Here is an 8,146-nt window from a genome sequence, read left to right on the forward strand (position 1 = left end):
CATGGCTTTGGGACCATATCTGATTCAATCAGAGATGACTTCCTGAAGGAGATCAAGCTACCCGACCAAGTGTGGGAAGGAAGACAGCAGTGAGTCAGAGAGGGCTGTGTGCAGAGGTGAGGAGGGATCATGCCTGTGTGCCCATTATTAGTAATGATATCCCTAATGTCCACGCTGCAGACCAGGATACTTGGAGAGCCTAAATAAGTTGCCTATAGACACAGCCATGTAGCGCAGAGCAGATCACACAGAAGGGATGAGCTGAGGAAGAGAAAGAGCTTGGGAAAATGCAGGAAACTGAGGCAGATCTCTGGGAGGGGAAGAGGGAGAAAATAGGCCTTGTTACCAGGAAGATTCTGGAAGGCAGGGATGTGGGGCACTTACTGAGCGCTCACCAGCATGGCCTTGGTGAGCGCTCAGTAAAGGTGGGCAGAGCAGGCCCAGGGGTGACAGTGGGACTAGCAACATGGTCGGGTTTTAAAAATATGGTGCTGAGAGAACAAAGTAAGACATATATGACGTACTAAGCACCAAATTTAAAAAATACATGCACGTGTTCTGCAAGAACACATACAAATGGTTGGCTGCGGGTGGGGGTGAGGAGTGGGAAGAAAAGCTAGATAAAGACAAAGGGTGTGCAGTGAAAATTCAGTCCCCTGGGCGGGTGAGGAGGGAGGCCGGCTGGTCGAACCTACATTTCTGTGCGCATCACGACATCTAGTGGGCACCAGGCTCCCAGCTCCCTGGTCCCAGAGCCCATGCTGCGATCCAGGAAGCCAGGGGTTGCCTGGTGGGCCCCTCAGCAGACAGGCTGGCTGAGGTTTGCTGTGGGCAGGTCGGAGGTGGGGGGCTCTGCACTGATGTAGGGGTGGGGGCAGCTTCAGACAGGCTGAGCTCCTCACCACCCACTGTGGCAGGCAGGGGCAGAGGCTGAGGCTCAGATGCCAAATCTTGGCATGCATACCTCAATCCTGGCAGAATCATCAGGTGGAGTCATCATGAAAGCGGAGGGAAGATGTGCCCATTGGCCTAGGGTCTGTGAGTGTGAGTACAGAGTTCTGGGTTGATGGCACCCCTGGCAGCAGGGCCTGGGGCCATTGGCTCGGAATGGACCATGGACTCTGGCCAGGCCTGGGGTGGGTGGAGTGAAGCAGGGTGCATCCTAATGTGAGGGCCCGCAAAAATCCCTCCTTATCCACCGCCTGAGCTCCTCTGCTCTCCCAAATACCCACCAGCCAGGCTGTGGAGGTCATGTGTGATCAGGATAATTATGCCCCTGGCTGGGAAGCAGCGGGGAGGGGTGGTTACCAGCAATGGCAGTGCTCTCAGGGGTTTGAGAGGCCCTACCCTGCTCCACCTCCCCCTGCAGTTCACGACTCACCCTCCCTTCCTTGTGCTTCCTCTCTTCTCCATCAGTCTCTGTCCCCTCATTTATGTTAGCTGTCCCTTCCCCCAATCTCAGCCTCTCCTGCCTCTGTACCAGAGTTATCTTCCTAATGCACAGAACAGCTTAACCTATTCAAGAGCCTTCCGTGGCTTTTCATTGCTTGTGAGTCAATTCAGACATCCTTTTTTTTTTTTAAAAGATTGAGTGATTGATTGATTTGTGAGAGACACACACACAGAGGCAGAGACATAGGCAGAGGAAGAAGCAGGCGCTCCATGGGCAGCCTGATGCAGGATTCGATCCCAGGATCCTGGGATCATGACCTGAACCAAAGGCAGATGGTCAACCACTGAACTACCCAGTTGCCCCCAGTTCAGACATCCTTGATAGGCACACCAGTCCCTTATAATCTGGCCCAACCTGCCTCCTCCATTGCTTCTCATCCCCCAAATAGACCATGTGTTCCCAGTCCCCAGCCTCTGCTCAAGCTCAGGCTGTTTTGAATACTCTTCCTCCCCACTCCTCTGCCTGGTAAAGTCCTCCTCATCCTTCAAGGCCCCTTAAAGGTGGTTGTTACCACCTCCGCAAAGACTTCCTGGTGAAGTGGCCACCCTCATGTTCTTGTCATTCAATCAGCTATCATTAATCCCTTTCTAGTTACTGCATTTTTAAAAAAGATTTTATTTATTTATTCATGAGACACACAGAGAGAAAGAGAGACAGAGACACAGGCAGAGGGAGAAGCAGGCTCCATGTGGGGATCCCGATGTGGGACTCGACCCCGGGGCTCCAGGATGACTCCCTGGGCTGAAGGCCGCTCTGAACCGCTGAGCCACCCAGGCATCCCCCTAGCTGCTGCATTTAGGAATAGCCAGCCCAGTGTCTGTTCAGTAGGTAGAGAAAAGAAATATGGGTTCTGACAACAGACCGTGTGACATCTCGTTTGGCCACTCACTAGCTGTGTGACGGTGGGCAAGGTAGCTTACCTCTCTGAGACTTAGTTTTCTTATCTGCTAAATGCGGGTGAAGCTCTTATTACACAACCCAAGTTCCTCATCCCGGTGTGCAAGGCCCTGCCTGACCCATCTCTGGCCCCCATCCCGGTAGCTCACCACGCTCCAGCCACAGCAGCCCCACACACTCTTCATTCTTGAACACCTTAAGTCCTTTCTTACCTCCAGGCCTCCGTACCTGCTGTTCTCTGCCTGGAATGCTTTTCCTTCTCCTCCGCCTCATTTCCAATGTCGCCTCCTCAGAGAGGCCCTCTGCAACCACCCCCTGAGTCGCCGGCTCCACTCTGCTTTGTCCCACCTTCTGTTTATTTTCTTCCAGGGCTTACCCCAGGTTAGAATTTTCCTACTTTTTTGGCTTGGTTATCAGCTCTCGAGCTTCTGAGGATGAAGCTTTTGTCTCTGGGATTGTGGGATTGTGGGAGATGACCAGACTCGATAAGTGTTAGCCCTGGCTTTGCCTCTTCATCTGCTCGTCGTTGGGGAGCCATGCAGGGCAGGGAGTCTGGCTCTTTGATGATTGCATTCTTAGCACAGAGCACCAGGCCTGGCCCAGAGTAGGCCCTTAGTCCATGTTTGCTATCTGTCCGCCTATACTTGTTCTTTCTTCCTTCCTTCCTGTTTTTTTTTTTTTTTTAAGATTTTATTTATTTATTCATGAGAGACACAGGGAGAGAGAGAGAGGCAGAGACACAGGCAGAGGGAGAAGCAGGCTCCCAGCAGGGAGGCTGATGTGGGACTCGATCCCAGGACCCCGAGATCACACACTGAGCCAAAGGCAGACACTCTCACTGAGCCACCCAGCTACCCCCGGCTTGTCCCTTCTTAAGCCAAACTAGAGTTCTGGTAAATGGGGGAGTGCCATGGCTCCATGTCACCCTCTTCACTGCTGGAAGACAGGCCCCTGGTGCCAGGATGCAGGAAGCGGTCTCAGAGCCCTGGCCTCTGTGACAGTCTGGAATCAGTCTGCTGCTGTGGGGACAAGGTGCTGGAGAGAGCCACCCGGGTAGAGATGGACCCCAGGGGCCCCAGTGTCCTCCCACCCGCTGAGCAAGTGAGGCAGGATTCACCTTCTTCCAAAAGAGAGGGACTTGAGGGGGCAGGTGAGGCAGGACTATGCTCCTCAGATTTGAGGATGTACCAATAAATTTTAAAAAGTCATTTTGGGAGCTGACATAAGAGTTGCTGGCATCTCATTTTGTCAAATAAGGAGATAAGATAATTTTAAAAATTAATTTCTTCTTCTTATTATTTTTTAATTTCTTATTATTGTATCCTAAAAAATGAACATTGGGGCATGTAGGTAGCTTAGTCCATTAAGTGTCTGACTCTTGGCTTCTGCCCAGGTCGTGACCTCAGAGTTGGGGGATTGAGCCCTGTGTCAGGCTCTGAACTGGGCATGGAATTTGCTTGTCTTTCTCCCTTTGCTCCTACCACTCCTTCAGACTTTTTAAAAAAGATTTTATTCATTTATTCATGACAGAGAGAGAGAGAGATAGAGAGAGAGAGAGTCTGAGACACAGGTAGGGGGAGAAGCAGGCCCCACGCAAAAAGCCCGATGTGGGACTCGATCCCGGGATCCTGGGATCATGCCCTGAGCCAAAGGCAGACACTCAACTGCTGAGCCACCCAGGCGCCCCCCGACACAAATAAAAAAAAATCTTTAAAAAATTAGTATTTTAATACGAAAAAAAAGAGAGAAAGTATACTCTTTCCCTAGAAAGGTTTGTAGGAAAAAAATAAATAAATAAAATAAAAATAAAAAGGTTTGTAGGCATTCTTACACTGACATTTTGGGCTGTGGACAGGTAAAATTTATTATTATTATTTTTAAAAGACTTATTTATTTTAGAGAAAGGTGGGGGAGGAACAGAGGGAGAGGGAATCCCCAGCAGGCTCCACACCCCAGCACAGAGCCTGATGCAGGATTCAATCCCACAACCCTGAGATCATGAACTGAGCTGAAACCAAGAGTTGGATGCTCAACCGACTGAGCCACCCAGGCACCCTGAGAGCTGCTCCTTCTTATCCCCATTTTCCAGATGAGAAAACTGAGGCCCAGAAAGGCATAGTGGATATCCAAGGTCACATAGCCAATGGTGGAGTCAGCATTTATATCCAGGTCTCTCTGAACTCAAGGCCCAAGCTTTTATCTCTCCAGTGGACTGAGGCACAGAAATGTTTAAAAACAATTCGGGTCCCAAATTTGTCAGCATAGTATCTGACAGATATGTGTTTTAGGGACGCCTGAGTGGCTCAGTGGTTGAATGTCTGCCTTCGGCTCAGGGTGTGATCCTGGGATCCTGGGATCAAGCCCCACCTCAGGCTCCCTGCATGGAGTCTGCTTCTCCCTCTGCCTGTGTCCCTGCCTCTCTCTGTGTCTCTCATGAATAAATAAATAAAATAAAATAAAAATACACGTGTTTTATCTGTTCTTTCTGTCTCAAAACACTGGAACTAACCCGGTGTGGGCCAGCCCCAGGCCTGTGGATGGAAGGGTCAACTAGTAATCTGGCCAGGCCCTACCCTTAAGTAACATTTTTTAAAGATTTTTTTTTTTAATTTCCGTACACCGAAGTGTGCGGAATTCAGTTGCATTTGGTATGTTATCAAGGTTCTGCAACACCACTGCTATGTAGTTTCTGTACCCATTGGATGGCCCCTCCCCATTCCTCCTCCCCCAACCCCTGGCAACTGCCCATTTACGCTTCGTCTCTATGAATTTGCCCATTGTGGACATTTCATACAAATGGCATCTTACAACACGTGGCCTCCTGAGACTGACTTCTTGGACTCAGCATAATGTTTGCAGGGTTCGTCCACATTGTAGCACGCAGCATCACAATGTTCCTGATTATGGCTGAATAGTACTCCATCGTATGGATATACCATATTTTGTTTCCTCCTCTGTCACTCGATGGACATTTAGGGTGTTTGTACCTTTTAGCTATTGTGAATTGTGCTGCTACGACATTCCTGTGCAAGTTTCTTTTGGACACCTGTTCTTGATTCTTTTGGTACATACGAGGAGTGGAATTGTTGGGATCATATGGCGATTCTATGTTTAACTTACTGAGGGACCGCCAGACTGTTTCCACAGCAGCTGCATCGTTCTCTGCTCTCGGCAGCAGGGTGTGAGGATTCCAATTTCCCCACCTCCTTGCCAACATTGCTTTATTTTCCTTTTTATAGCCATCCTAGTGGGTGTGAAATGGTATCTCATTGTGGTTTTGGATCGTGTTTTCCTAATGACTAATGACATTAATCATCTTTGCCTTTACCTCTTTGGGGGCGCCCTCCTGCAGGTTCCGTGCCCCCTGCGTGCCTCAGTTTCCATGTGTCCATGTTGGGATATCATCAAGGGTTGGTGTGAGGGTGAAATGAATGACTTCTGCAAAGAACTTAGAACCTGTGCCAGATCCAGATCATGTCAGGCAGCTCCAGACCCAGCTGTGCTCAGCTAGGGGAGAGGCTGCTGCTTGAGGGACCCTCCTGGCTCTGACCAGCTGTGACTCTGCAGGGTAGGTTAGAGCTGTTGCCCTCTGCTCGGCAGTCTGCACCTCTCTGCCTCCACCATCCTGTTCTCCACAGGGATGTGTGACCCTTCAGAGGCTGGGCTGGGACTGGTTTCCCGTCAACCAAGAAGATATTTCTGGAATGTAGCAGATTCCCTGAGGCCCCTTTTCCATTTTTGTGTATGCTCCCTGCCCTCTGTGTGCTTTCTCTTCTGTGGGCTCTCTCTTTCCAGACTACACTCAGCTACTGCAGTGTAGTGGAAATGCCTGGAAGTTTGCACTCTCCCCCCAAAAGTGGCCCTTAATACAGACCAAAAAGCATAGATAATAAATTTATTTTTTATTTTTAATTTTTTTAAAATTTTTTATTTATGATAGGCACACAGTGAGAGAGAGAGGCAGAGACACAGGCAGAGGGAGAAGCAGGCTCCATGCACTGGGAGCCCGACGTGGGATTCGATCCCGGGTCTCCAGGATCGCGCCCCGGGCCAAAGGCAGGCGCCAAACCGCTGCGCCACCCAGGGATCCCGATAATAAATTTTAAATGAAAAAAAAAAAAAAAAAAAAGGAAGTGGCCCTTAGCCAATGACTGGGGTACAGGTGAGAGAGGGGTCAACTCCCTTGCCTGGCATGGGGAGAACCCTGAGGTGTAGGGTGCACTCCAGAGTCCCCCATGGGACAGGCTGAAGCCAGACTCTGCACCCTCGGCCCTCCTGCGCCCCCCAGTCAGTCCCTCTTCAGTGTCCCCCAGGAGCATTGCCTTAAGAAATCACTGAGCTAGGACTTCCCATCTTGACCTATCTTGACCCAAAACCTGGAGCACCTGTGTACCAAGCCCCTGCAAAATGCTGAGATAGATGGTGATAAAGTGTGGTTCCTTCCCCCAAAGAGCTCACAGGGCTAGTGCTGATAGCAGTAGTAAAGTTAATGGCCCATGTTGCACACCTACTGTGTGCCAGGCATCAAGCTGACTGTTTTATGTACTTTTTTTTTGTTTCGTTTTTAAGATTTTATTTATTTATTTGAGAGAGAGCGAGAGAGAGCCTGAGCAGGGGGAAGGGCAAAGGGAGAAGCAGACACCCCACTGAGCAGAGAACCCAATGCTGGACTCAATCCCAGGACCCCAGAATCAAAACCTGAACCAAAGGCAGATGCTTAACCGACTGAGCCACCCAGGCAGCCCCTGCTTTATGTACCTTACTTCATTAAAACCCTGTTGGGACAGCTGTGTGGCTCTGTCCATTAAGTGTCCCACTCTTGGTTTCAGCTCAGGTCTTGATCTCAGAGTTGTGAGTTCAAGCCCTGCATCAGGCTCTGCATTTAGCAGAGAGTCTGCTTGGGATTCTCTCTCTTCTCTCTCTTCCCCTCCTCTTCCTTGCACACACACATTGTCTCTCTTTAAATAAATAAAATCTTTAAAAAAAACCCAAAGAACCAAACCCTGTAACCCTCTGTCAGGGGATGGTATTGTCAGCACGACCTTACAGATGAGAAAACCCAGGCCCAGAGTTTCTCATGTAACTAATATGGTCTGGCATCGCACAGCTTAGAAGTGGCAGTGCTCACCCAGAGCCCCAGCGTGTTGGCCCCTAAAAGCCCATGCTCCTGACTGACCACTGCACTGTGTGTCCTTTCTTTGTAGAGGGCCAAGCTTCAGGGGGAGGGGATGGGCCAGCTGCTCCCATTCAGCAGAGGACAGAGCTTCTGCAGGGCTGCGCTGTGACTGGTCATCAGGATCCTTCACAAGTAATTTGTTACTGATCTTGGTTAACTTTCTGTGACTTATTTTATTTTATTTTATTTTACTTTTTAAAAGATTTTATCTATTTATTCATGAAAGACACAGACACAGGCAGAGGGAGAACCAGGCTCCCTGTGAAGAGCTCGACGTGGGACTTGATCCCTGGACCCTGGGATCACGCCCTTAGCCAAAGGGCGTGCTCAACCACTGAGCCGCCCAGGTGTCCCTTGTGACTGATTTTAATTAAGAAGAAAAAAGAAAGGGTAGCCCGGTGGCTCCACCTTCAGCCCAAGGTGTGATCCTGGAGACCCAGGATTGAATCCCACATCGGACTCCCTGCATGGAGCTTGCTTCTCCCTCTGCCTGTGTCTCTGCCTCTATGTGTGTGTGTGTGTCTCTCACGAATAAATAAATTTTAAAAATCTTAAAAAAAAAAAAAAAGAAAAGAAGAAAAAAAGTAAATTCAAGCCCACCTCTCTGATACAGTCGCTCC

The sequence above is a fragment of the Canis lupus genome, chromosome 7 (assembly GCF_048164855.1).
Source record: "Canis lupus baileyi chromosome 7, mCanLup2.hap1, whole genome shotgun sequence".
Taxonomy (NCBI): Eukaryota; Metazoa; Chordata; class Mammalia; order Carnivora; family Canidae; genus Canis; species Canis lupus.